This window comes from Rhinolophus hipposideros, assembly GCF_964194185.1.
Source record: "Rhinolophus hipposideros genome assembly, chromosome: 3".
Classification (NCBI taxonomy): domain Eukaryota; kingdom Metazoa; phylum Chordata; class Mammalia; order Chiroptera; family Rhinolophidae; genus Rhinolophus; species Rhinolophus hipposideros.
Window position 1 is genome coordinate 107024829 of NC_138049.1, and position 13535 is coordinate 107038363.

Sequence of the window (13535 nt, forward strand, 5' to 3'; positions counted from 1 at the left end):
CCACCTTGGGGGACGCTAGATATGGGGGAGCCACAGCGGACAGAGAGCATGGGCTTCTGTGTCTGCTTCCTCCCGCTCTCCTGGTCTCCCTCCACACAGCACTGCCTTCTCCCTCCCCCAGGTCCAGGACTTCCAGAAACTGAAGCAGGAAGGAGAGGCCATGGCCGCATAACTCGCAGCTGTAAGTCTGCCCATAAGTGTGCCCACCTCCATGCCCACTGCAGTTTTATTTCCCACCTGCCTGGTGCAGAGGCCTGGGCACGTGCAGAGGGTGGTCCAGGAGTGGCCTTTCTTCAAACATCTGCACAGCTCAGTTTCTCCGCTCCTTCAAGTCTCTTCAAGCGTTTGACGAGGCCCACCCTGACCACCCTTGAGAAGTGCCACCTCTCCCTGATGGTCTGCTGTGAATTATTTGTTTCTCTACATCTCCTATCACTTTCTAACATAGTGTGAAAGTTTCTTTTTCCAAAGAGGGCCTCGACAGTATCTACTACCCCACATGCTCTTTTGCAGTGTGGCCTCGCCATCCCCCATCTGGGTTAGCGCCTAATTCCTCTCCCCTTGGGTCTGTGACTAGCTCTGATGACTAGAACATGACTTCTGACATAAGATGCCTTGTGGCTTCTGACTTGTCCACTTGGAACCCTCCCTCCTGGAATCCAGGTGCCCAGCTGGGAGCAGCCAAGCCAAGCAGAGAAGTAGGTGGAGGGTGACCCAGGCCACCGGTTCACGGCCCCAATGAGCTCCCAGCTGACATCCAGCATCACTGGCTGCCCCTTCAGAGAGCCCCCTTGAATGTTCTGGATGAGTCAGGTCTCCAGGTGACTACATCCCCAGCCCATGTCACAGAGCAGAAGAGCTATCTGCTGAGCCCGGTCAGCCCACAAAGAGAGAGAGAATAAGAAGGTTGTTTTATTGCGGGATTGTTTGTTACCCAGCAACAGTAACAGGAACACATACCATATGATTTACTACGATTGTATTCTCATGATTGTTTGACTTTCCTGTCAGATTGTAAGCATCAGGAGAGCAGGTGTTTTCTGTTCTGATCAAATGTTTACCAGGCCAAACATGAAGCCTGGCACAGTGGCACTCACTAAATTTGTGTGAATGAGTGAATAATTGCTGTGACCAGGTTCCTTCAAGCTGAGTCTGAGACCGCAAGAGAGGGTATGTTGGTGTTTGGTTTTGGAGGTTGGTCTGATTGGGCTGCCATAACCAAATACCAGAGACTGGGTGGCTTGAACCACAGAACTGTATTTTCTCACAGCTCTGGAGGCTGGAAGTCCACGATCAAAGTACCAGGAAATTCGGTTTCTGGCTGAGGGCTTTCTTGGCTTGTAGACGGCTGTCTTCTTATTGTGTCTTCACACGGCCTTTTCCCCGCCCCCCTCTCTCTCTGTGGAGAGAAGGGTGGGTACATATCTTTGATGTCTCTGTCTCTTATAACCTGTCCTATCAGATTAGAGCCCCATCCTATGACCTCATGTAACCTTAGTGATCTCCTTAAAGGCTTTGTCCCAAATATAGTCACATTGGGGGTCTGTACTTCAACATATGAATTTTGGGGGACACAGCTCAGTCCATGATGTGTGCTTTGGTACCCACCAGCTGGTCTCCATCCCCTGAGCCCTTCATCCTGCGTGATGCTCAGTGCCTCCCCAAACTCTGGTCTCACCACAGAGCACGGCAGACGGTAGTGCCTGGCCGACCACTGCCAATGGTTTCTTTTGGGCTGGGGCTCTGTGTTGTGGGGTCATGGGTAACTGAAGCTCAGTCGCAGCCATGGCTCAGCTCCAGCACATGGAGCTCTGGGGAACCCTGCCCAGGCTGGTGAACACCCTGTTTACTCAGGCTGCTATAACAACACCAGAGACTGGCTTATAAGCAACAGGAGTTTCTTTCTCACAGTTCTGGAGGCTGAGAAGTCTTAAGATCAAGGTGCCAGCAGTGTCTAGTAAGGGCTCTTCTGTGTCCTCACGTAGTAGAAGAGGCATAGCAGCTCGCTGGCGTCTTTTATAAGGGCATAGATCCCATCCATGGGGACTCTACCCTCATGACCCAAGCACCTCCCAAAGGTCCCACCTCCAAATACCATCACCTTAGGATTAGTTTCAACATGAATTTTGAGGGGACACAAACATTTGGTCTATAGTACCCCAAAGACCTGGGTCCATCATTAGGGTAGAAATTAGACTTAGGGCTGAGGCTGCAGAGCTCCTACGTTCAGGGATTGGGGGTAGCAGAGAGTGGGGCCTGGAAGGTCCAGTCTGAGGATCCAGACGCTTGGGTCACCACCGAGGACAGAGATAGGATCCCAGAGTCCCCTGGCACTGAGCTGTGGAGGGGGTGGTACCCTACTGAAAAATGAGTGGTCTGGGTCTCCCCACGGAGGTCCTTGCCGCCCACAGTGGTGTTGCAGCCCACACCGCATTCAGCACCTGGTCCTCAGAGGCCCCTCAGCCTGGCCCAGAGGCTTGTCCTGTCATAGGGGAGAAAGGGACAACTGAGGGCCGTGACAACCTGCTCCTCGGGGCAGGGCTCAGGCACAGAGTGGACCCTGGAAACCCCAGGAATTTGAGTCTATGGCACAGCCCTTTCCTGTCTATGACCTGGAGAGCCCTCAGCAAATATAAACAAGTGTGCCCTAGGCCAGCCCTCCCCGGGCTGCTCTTCTCCTTGGTTCCTCTCTCCCCTTGTAACCACTTACCTGTCTGATGTCCTTATTTCTGCCCTATCCTCACTTCCCTACGAGTGTCCTCTGCTTCCCAGACCAAACTCCAGGGGCTCCTCCCCACCCACACCCCATGTTCTGAGACTCGCTGGATGGATTCTCAGGTGGAGGGTCCTACAGGCAGCAGCAGGAATAAGTGACAGGGAGTTGGGTGTCCAATGTCCCATCCCAGGAGGCTAAGGGCACCTAGTGTCTTTGTGGGGTCCATCCTGGACCTGGGTACCAGCTGTCATGGCCCGGAGGCCTCACTCTTCCCTCAGGCAGAGTCCACGGTGACTCAGTGGGGAGGACACAATCATCAGTGTGGATTTCGGGAAACGCTTTGCACCTCGAGCCTGACACAGGACGGGGGAGGGGGGGTGACCCTCTGTGTTCAAAGCCCTGTTCTGTTCTGGGAGGGGAGGCAGACCCTGGGGAGCTCCTATGTAGCTGAGCAGGAGAAGAGGGGCTGGGTTCTGTCCTCAGCCCTGTAGCCACAGGGGCACCGCTCCGCTGCTCCCTGATGCTGACTGAGCTCCGCGGGAGGGTCTGGGCTGTCAGTTGGTCAGAGATGCTGTCCTGAATGCTGAGCACCAATGGGAGGATGAAGAAGCTTCCAACAATCCTGGAATCCACAGGTGTCAAGGTCAGGGAGGGGACACTGATGGAGAGGAGAGCTCAGGTCACTTTCCATCTCCCCACTGCCACCCCTCTCTCCAGCTGCTTGATGACAACTGAAAAGAAACATTTTCTTCTGCTTCTTCTCCTCCCCCCTCCTCCTCCCCCTCCTCCCTCTTCCCCTCCTCCCCCCCTCCTTCCCCTCCCCCTTCTCCCCTCCCCCTCTTCCTCTCCTTCCCCCTCCCTCCTCTTCCTCCTCCCCCTACTCCTCTTTCCCCTCTTCCCCCTTCCCCTCCTCCTCCTCCCCGTCCTCCTCCTCCTCCACCTTCCCCTCCGCCTTTCCCTTCCCCTTCTTCTCCCCCTTCTCCCCCTTCTTCTCCCCCTTCTCTCTCTCTCTCTCTCTCTCTCTCTCTCTCTCTCTCTCTTTCTCAGTACTCCTTGATGTAGCAACAATAACAACATTTGTATACATTTTTCTCAAGAAGGATACATGAGAAATTGGTAACATGCTTATCTCTGGCAGGGAACCTGGGTGCCTGGGGTCTGGGGAGGGAGGAAAATTTTCCCCCATAAACTCCTTGGAAGGTCTGGAATGATCTTTTGAAATATGTTAAATTAAAAATCCCTCTCATTTGCATGACACTTTCCAGGGAAAGTCCAGTTCACACAGCCGCAGGCTGGTCGTGGGCCCAGGCCCTCCCTCCCCTGTGTGGTTCTTCCAGCTCAGGGCGCCCAGGGTGTTCACACCTTAGAGCCCGCACTGCTGGTCACCGGCCTGAAAGTGGGTCTCCCACAGGGCACCTCCCTCCCCGACTTTCTCCTCAAACGTCCTCACTGAGAGGCCGGCCTGCACCCCCTGGTCCTGGCACTTCCAGGCTCCCTCTAACCTGATCCTGCTTTGCTTTTGTTCACACCCTGTTCACTAACACACATTTTAAGTGTATTTGTTTAATTGTTTACTCTCTGTCCCTCTTTGAGAATATAAGCTTTAAGAGGACAAAGACAGGGATTTGACTGTTTACAGCTGTATTTCCAACGTCCAGAAAGTGCCCAGTTGTTGATTTTAAAACGTGTTGAGTGAATGAGTGCGTGCACAGTCAGACTGCCACACACGCTGCCACATGTCACCTGTAATGACACTTTCACACACAGAACACTCTTAAAGCCTAATTTTCATTCAACATTATGTTGTGAACATTTCCCATGTTGTTATGCATTATTATTTTTCAGTCTTTCTCCAAATTATTGTGTAAAATTTCAAAGATACCAAAAATTTGAAAGAATATGGCCTTTGTTATGTTAAGGTATTTTCCTTCTATACCTATTTTATTAAGTGTTTTAATCATAAATGGATGTTGTATCTTGTCAAATGCTTTTTCTGCATCAATTGATATAATCATATGATTTTTGTCCTTTATTTTGTTTATGTGATGTATCACATTCATGGATTTGTGGATGTTGAACCATCCTTGTGCCCCGGGGATGATCCCCACTTGGTCGTGATGAATAATCTTTTTAATGCATTGTTGTATTCGATTTGCTAGAATTTTGTTTAGGATTTTTGTATCTGTATTGGTCTGTAGTTTTCTTTTTTGTTGTTGTCCTTACCAGGTGTTGGTATCAGGGTAATGCTGGCCTCATAAAATGAGTTAGGGAGTACTGACTCTTCTTCAATTTTTTGGAAGAGTTTGAGCAGGATTGGTATTAGATCCTCTTTGAAGGTTTGGTAGAATTCACTAGTGAAGCCATCTGGTCCTGGAGTTTTGCTATTGGGAAGATTTTGGATGACTGATTCAATTTCATTATTGGTGATCAGTCTGTTTAGATTTTCCAGTTTTTCATGGTTCAGCCTTGTAAGGCTATATGTTTCTAAGAACTTGTCCATTTCTTCTAGGTTATTGAATTTGGTGGCATATAGTCCTTCATAGTATTCTTGCGTGATCCTTTGTATTTCTGTGGTGTCCGTGATAACTTCCCCTTTTTCACTTCTAATTTTGTTAATTAGTGTCTTCTCTCTTTTTATCTTAGTGAGTCTAGTCAAAGGTTTGTCAATTTTGTTAATCTTTTCAAAGAACCAGCTCTTTGTCACATTAAATTTTTCTATTGTCTTTTTGTTCTCTATTTCATTTAGTTCTGCTCTGATTTTTGTTATTTCCTTTCTTCTGCTGACCTTGGGCTTCACTTGTTCTTCTCTTTCTAGTTCTTTAAGTTGTAACATGAGGTTATTTATTTGGGATTTTTCTTGTTTCTTGAGATAGGCCTGTAATGATATAAATTTCCCTCTTAAAAGTGCTTTCGCTGCATCCCAAAAATTTTGGTAGGATGTATTTTCATTGTCATTTGTTTCTATGTATCTTTTGATCTCCCCTCTAATTTCTTCTTTGACCCAGTCGTTCTTTAAAAGTATGTTGTGTAATCTCCATGTATTTGTGTTTTTTCCTGCTTTCTTTTCCGCAGCTGATATCCAATTTCAAAGCCTTGTGATCAGAGAATATGCTTGGTATGATTTCAATCTTCTTAAATTTGCTGAGGCTGATTTTATGTCCCAACATATGGTCTATCCTTGAGAATGTCCATGTACACTCGAAAAGAATGTATAGTCTGATGTTTTAGGATGAAGTGCTCTATATATGTCAATTATGTCCATTTCATTTAATGTGTCATTTAGGGCTGCTATTTCGTTGTTTACTTTCTGTTTGGATGATCTATCCATAGCTGTCAATGATGTATTTAAGTCCCCTAGTATAATTGTGTTTTGGTCAATTTCTCCCTTTAGTTCTGTTAGTAGTTGCTTGGTATATTTTGGTGCTCCCTGATAGGGGGCATAAATATTGATGATTGTTATGTCTTCTTGTTGTATAGTCCCCTTTACCATGATGAAATGTCCATCTTTGTCTCTTGTTATCTTTTTCACCCTGAAGTCTGTTTCATCTGATATCATTATGGCTACACCTGATTTTCTCTGGGTACCATTTGCTTGGAGTGTCAATTTCCACCCTTTCACTTTGAGTCTATGATTGTCCTTGTAGCTGAGATGTGTCTCTTGGAGACAGCATATGGTTGGGTTAATTTTTTGATCCAATCTGCTACTCTGTGCCTTTTTATTGATGAGTTCAGTCCATTTACATTTAGGGTGATTATTGATATGTGAGGATTTCCTGTCATTCTATCTTTAGTTTTCTGGTAAGACTGTGTCTCCATTGTTTCTTTGCCTTTTTGTTTTTGTCTATTATTTCTGTGTGATGGTATTCTATGATGTTTCCCTCTGTTTCTTCTTTTATTACAGTATATATTTAAGTTCTAGATTTTTTTTGAGTGGTTACCCTTAAGTTTACGTAAAAGAAAGTTTGATATTTAGAGTATTCCATTTTCTTCAGCACGCTTACTTTCTCCATTCCCATATTCTGGTTCAGGCCTTTACTCTCCCCCTTTTTATGTTGCCACAAATTGTCCCTGTTGATGGTGGTCGAATAGCCTACTTTAGTATTTCTTGCAGTGCAGGTCGTGTATTAGAAAATTCCCTCAGCTTCTGTATGTCTGCAAAGGTCTTTATTCCTCCGTCATATCTAAAGGATATCTTTGCTGGATATATTATTCTTGGCTCATTATTTCTCTCTTTCAATAGTTTGAATATTTGGTTCCACTCCCTCCTGGCTTGTAGAGTTTCTGCTGAAAAATCTGATGATAATCTAATGGGCTTTCCTTTGTAGGTTACCGTCTTCTTTTCCCTGGCTGCCTTGAGAATTCTTTCTTTGTGGTTGATTTTAGACAGCTTCAATACAATGTGCCTTGAAGAAGGTCTGTTGGAATTGAGGTAATTAGGTGTTCTATTTGCTTCTTGGATTCGAGGATCCAATTCTGTCCACAAGTTTGGAAAGTTCTCATCAACAATTTCTTTGAATATATTCTCTGTTCACTCCTCTCTTTCTTCTCCTTCTGGTATGCCCATTATTCTTATATTGCTCTTTCTGATGGAGTCAGAAAGTTCTTGTAGAGTTGTTTCATTTCTTTTAAGTCTCAAGTCTCTTTCTTCTTCCCTCTGTGTAAATTCCAGGTTCCTATCTTCGATGTCACTGATTCTTTCCTCCATCTGGTCAACTCTACTACCTAAGCTGGATATTTTATTGTTAATTTCTTCTATTGAGTTCTTAATCTCCAGAAATTCTATTTGGTTCTTTTTTAAAATTTCAATCTCTTTCGTAAAATGCTCATGTTGTTCTTTGATTGCATTTCTGAGTTCATTAAATTGCCTTTCTGTGTTTTCTTGCATCTCGTTGAGTTTTTTCAGAACTGCAATCTTGAATTCTCTGTCATTTAAGTCACATATTTCCATATCTTTAAGTTCCTTTTCTGGAGACTTTTCACTTTCTTTCTGAGCTGTCTTGTTGCCTTGGTTATTCATGGCAATTACTGATTTATTATTTCTCTTCCTAGACATCTACAGGAGTGGCTTCTGCAATAGGTTGATAGGAAGAGGTCTTTCTTTTGTTTTCCAGTACTTGCTGGTAGAATGTTTTTTCTCTCCGACTGCAGCCTTTTTTTCCTCTCTCACACAGTAGTGGTATGTTTTCTTTGCACTATTCCAACTTCTCACACAATGGGGGGATTCCCTGGTAGACGGGCTTCTCCTCTGTTAACAGTTCGCCTGAGTCATAGGGCGCCACGTCCCTGTGGGTTGCGGAGAGCTTTGGAAGTTCCAAAGCTCTTTCTGCACCAGATTCAGAGCCCGTATGTTTCAGCAGTTCTGTTTACTCTTGCAGTGATCTGCTCAGATAGGTGGGGCCAGGGCTGGGGTGAGTTGTGAGAGGTGGCCCAGAGCAACTGCACGACCACCACCACAGCTGGTCCCGCTTCCACAGCTCCCTCCCCTTTGCCAGAACTAGTTGAGCTGCGAATCTGTGTCTGCGGTCCTCAGTTCTCAGAACAGCAAATATTCAGTTTTTTTGATCTGACACTGCTACTGTTCCGCTTCTAGCACCGGGCAGGTGGGGCGGGGTGAGCTCTGGGAGGGTAGGGAGGGGGCGGCTAGTGTCAGTGCCTAAGGCTTCCGTTCTCTGCTCAGCAGTGAGGGCTTAAGCCACCGTTTTCAGCCTTCTTCCCTCAGTCTTTTCTCCGAGGTCTCTGCTGTGAGAGTTGGGTTCAGCCATGTTATATGCTGCCTCCTCAGCCCTGTGGGCCATAAGCGGAGCCCTAGCAGTCCCAGTTCTTCCCTCTCCCGCAGCTGCGGTAGTTCCGGGATGCAGAGAGCCTGGAGCACTGAGCTAGGTCTGCGTCCTGTGCCCGCGTGGCTCTGTGTCCGCACTTCCCGCCCCCCTTCCCGGGATTCGCCAACCTGGAGGTGATTTCAGTAGTGGGCCTCTTCTTCTTGCCTGTCTGCTGTGCAGGGAGTTCGTTGTGGGGTTATTGTTGTCCGATTAGTTGTAAATTCCAGGGGAGCTTTACAGAGGCTCACCTCACGCCGCCATTTTGATGATGTTTCACCCTTCAAATTTTTTATTATATTTTCCAAAGAGAAATTTGAAGCATTTAAGAAAAATAATTGGGGAAAAGAAGCATTTGATTGAAGTAGTGTGGAGATGACCGAGGTTCTCCGAAGTTTCCGGCACTCGAAGGAGAAGTGGCTCGTTGGTACCCCAAGTGCTGAGCCCTCACTGCCTGCGTCTCCTCCAGGGTCCGCAGGGCGGTGCTGGCTTCGCTGGTGGCGTGTAGCTCGTGTAGGGAAGCGGCCGGGCAAGTGCGGGGCGCGGCTGGGCAAGTGGAGCGCCCTCGGGTCCTGCTGCCTCCCGCGCCCGCTGCCTGGGCCGCCTGGCGGAGCACTGGTGGCTGAGCGCGGCGCTCTTGGCCTGCGGCATTCCCGTGGTGCCACGGCTGAGGCGCGGGGAAGGCGGCCCCGGGCCCACGGCTAGTGGGGTCCAGCGAGAGCTGTCGGCCTGTATGACACAGACAATCCCAACTATGCTGTCAATGACGAGAACTGGCTTGGCCCCAGTTTTGGGCTATTTGGTTATTGGAGAAGATTTTAATATTTCACTAGGAGTTTTTTATTTAGCTGGGCTATCTGATTTGTTGGATGGATTTATTGCTGGAAACTTGGCCAACCCAAAACCAGCTTTTGGAAGTGCTCTTGATCCCCTTGCTGATAAAATACTTATCAGTATCTTATGTGTGACCTATGCAGATCCCATTTCAGTTCCACTTACATGACAATTTCAAGAAATGTCATGTTGATTGCTACTGTTTTTTATGTCAGATATCTAACTCCTCTGATACCGCGAACACTTTCTAAGTATTTCAATCCTTGCTATGCCATTGCTAGATTAAAACCAACTTGTGTCAGCAAGGTAAACACAGCAGTCCAGTTAATTAATCTTGGTGGCAACTTGTTTGGCAGCTCCGGTTGTCGGCAAAGTCATGCCGACAGCGTTTATCTTCACAGACTGTGGTGTTTCACAGCTTTCACCACAGCTGCATCAGCTACAGTTACTATCATGGAAAACTGTTCAGGTGATAAAGGCAGATGAAGGTCGTCCATCATCGTTAGCAAGGAAGCAATATACATCATTGGCAGTGGGGCCAGTGGAAATCCACAGGAGTTTCCCTATTCTGGTATTCAGCTTGAAAAAGGACTTGTCAGAACAAACCATAATATCAAAATTTAAGTAATGTGCATTGAAAATAAGCTTGATCATGAGCATATGCAGAATTTCCAATGTATTTTTAAATACAAATAAAACTATTATTTAGAATTTTGTATCTTAGGTTTCTTAATTAACTTATAAGGAACCAATTATTCCAATTATTGCCAGTCATTTTTAAAATTAAAAAAAATAAATCAGAGCATGGAAACTAGAGAATTGCCACTTCTCTTTAATAGAATTTAGATTGCTCACAAAGCACTAGGGAATTTCCTGGTTTTAAATATACCATATTTTGCAGTGTATAATGAGCACTTTTTTGCCCAAATTTGTGAGGGAAAAATAAGGATCCCCATTTTACATGGGTAGTACTGACTCCATATCTATATAAATGTTTTTAATTATTTTATTTATGCTTATGAGTTAAAAGTGTAAAAATAAATGAATAAGTAAATAAATGCTAAAATTCCTTTATAATAGAAAAAAAGTACATAAAGATAAACAAATACAAATTTGAATTAAAAAATTAAAACGAAAGATTTTTTTCCCCCTGAAAGTTTGGGCCAAAAACGTGGATGCGCCTTATATATGGCAAAATATGGTATATCCTACACAACTTGGCTGCACAGTTTTTATTTTGTTTGTTTGTTTTTTTAAAGATTTTATTGGGGAAGGGGAACAGGACTTTATTGGGGAACAGTGTGTACTTTCAGGATTTTTTTTTTTCCAAGTCAAGTTGTTGTCCTTTCAGTCTTAGTTGTGGAGGGCGCAGCTCAGCTCCAGGTCCAGTTGTTGTTGCTAGTTGCAGGGGGGCAGCCCACCATCCCTTGTGGGAGTCGAACCGGCAACCTTGTGGTTGAGAGGACATGCTTCAACCAACAACTGAGCCATCCAGGAGGCAGCTCAGCTCAAGGTGCTGTGTTCAAGCTTAGTTGGTGTTCAAGCTTAGTTGCAGGGGCGGAGCCCACCATCCCTTGCTGGACTGAGGAATTGAACTGGCAACCTTGTGGTTGAGAGCCCACTGGCCCATGTGGGAATCGAACCGGCAACCTTCCGAGTTAGGAACATGGAGGCTAACCGCCTGAGCCACTGGCCCGCCCGGCTGCACAGTTTTATGTTTAATTTGATTGGTGTACATATTAATAGTCCATATGGTTAATATTTGATCATTTAGGATAATGACAATAAAAGTAGCTTAGTTGTGAATGAAGTAAACTAGTAAAGAGATGATAAATGCCCTAAGTTTTGAAAATAGTAAGATCAAAATAGAAAGTATTGAAGTTCATGTTCAGTAGTCCTCCAAGCTCTCAGGTACCTAATAGTTTATGTATCAGGATAACAAGTAACAGAGGTAGTTGGACTATGAAAACATATCCATGAGCCTACACCATCCAGCAGGCCTTCCTAGTGTATTTCTAACATAGCAATATTTGTGCAATATTGGAACCTGTACTTATGTTATTGTAAATAATACGAAACTGTATATTTTTCAAAGTTTTTTTTAAACTTTGGGGAATATTCTTTTATTAAGATATTAAAGGAATAAAAAAACTGGGGGGGGGGAAGAAGCATTTGATTTACAAAATCCTGAAACAATATTTAATTTTAATTTTAATTTTTATATGTATGTAAATTCTGACATTCCTCCCTTCCAGAGATGGAGTAATTCCTTCTTTCTTGAGTGTGGGCTGGACTTAATGACTCACTTCTCATCAGGTTGATGTAATGGTGTGAGACTGAGTCTAGGACATAACTCACTGCAGCTTTCCTCTCCCCTCCCCTCCTGTCCTCTTCCTTCCCTTCCCCTCTTCTTCCCTCCCCTCTCTGCCCTTAGGGTAGAAGTTACCTAGTCATTAGTCACCTTATGGAAAAGTCCCCATAGCTAGGAACAGAGGAATCCTGGGACCATCCAGGAAGGAAATGAGGCCCCTTCCAGCAGCCCTATGAGTGAGCCATGTTTCCTGTGAGTCCTCCAGCCCCAGTCAAGCCTTCAGATGAGGCAGCCCTAGCTGACAACCTGACTGCAACCTTAAGAGAGGCCTGAGCCAGAAGCATCAGGGAAACCTCTCCTGGATTCCTGTCCCTGGGAAACTTGGAGAAAGTACACATTTGTTGTTTTGAGCTGTTAATTTTTGGGTAATTTGTGATGCTGCTGTATGTGACTAATATGTCCAAAGAGAGAATGAATTATCGGACTTTAGTTTTGATTTGCTCTAAATTAACTGTAAGCTATAAAACATATCATCATTTAGTTTTAAGATATAGGAATTTCCATGGCTATGTGGACGAATACATGTCATTAACATTCACAACAACCTATTTGAACTTCAATTTCCAACTGTGACCCAATTAAAAACAAAAAGAAGAAATAGGCTGTGCTAGGCAGATTCTAAGATGGCCTGCAATAACCAATCACTGGTTATTCACCTTTTCCCAGATATTTAATCAAACATGAATCCAGGTGTCACTGTGAAGTGATTTTGCACATGTAATTAAGGTCCATATCAGTTGAATTGAAAATAGGGACTGTCCTCGGTAATTCTGACCTAATCAGATGAACCCTTAACAGGATTAGATTTTTCTGAACAAAGAGATTGGAAGAATGAGTGGGATTCAACATGAGGGAAGGCTTGAAAGGGGAGTGGGTGTCATTGTAAGAAATACTGGTGATCACAGGAGGTGGGAGTAGCTTCCAGAGACCAAGCACGGGCAGGGGTACCTCAGTCCTACAACTACAGAAAACGGCGTTCTGCCCACAGTTGTGTGTAGCCTTGGAGGAGGACCTGAGGCTCCAGTTGCAAACACAGCCTTGTGACACACAGGGCAGCACAACTCCACACCGTGCCTGGACTTGCAGAACTGTGAGCAGATAAATGGGTGTGTGTGTGTTTTTAAAGCCACTGTGTTTGTGATTTTATGCAGCAATAGAAAAGTAATACACAGACTACTGTGCAACACAAGCACAAGACATTTTCTCCATTGCAATGAATTTATGAACTGTCACATGCACTAGTTATATGAAATAAAACCTTTCCCAATTCTTGTTTATGCATATATTTTTCATTTTATGATTTTTATGTGATGCAATTAAACTTTACTACAATCAGATTTATTATTCACTTATTCAACAACAATTAGTTTAGTGCTCACTCTGTCCCAGGCATGGCTCTAAGTGCTGGGGACACAACTTTGACCTAAACAGTCCAAAGCCCCCGTGCTTATGTGCCTGACATTCTAAAACCTTCCCAGAGTGAGACGGAGCCACTGGAATGTGTTTAGTGAAGAAATGACACAGTCTGACTCACATTAGCAGGGTGGCTGATCTCTGTGGGGACAGTCTGTGGGTGGCACGGAGGGGGTGATGCTAGTGCCACAATTCAGGAGACTAAAGGGAGAAGAGGGCCTGAGGGGTTAGAGAGACAGAGAAGGGCTGGAGAAGCAGGAGGTGAGGAAAAGAAACAAAGGTAAAGAATTCTAAAGCAGTGGAACTCTCAGATTTAAATTAGTTGTAATATAGAGTTTTAATACATATCTGTCTATAGGGTTAAGCACGATATTCTCTGCGTTCT

The 13535-nt window shown here is 45.0% G+C and overlaps 1 pseudogene across 1 annotated transcript; it reads left to right on the plus strand.

Moving 5' to 3' along the window:
• The first annotated feature begins 8907 nt into the window (after window positions 1–8907).
• On the plus strand, window positions 8908–9839 carry LOC308494750 (cardiolipin synthase (CMP-forming)-like; annotated as a pseudogene). Its single transcript has one exon. The product of its transcript is annotated as a cardiolipin synthase (CMP-forming)-like (transcript).
• Window positions 9840–13535: the final 3696 nt, after the last annotated feature.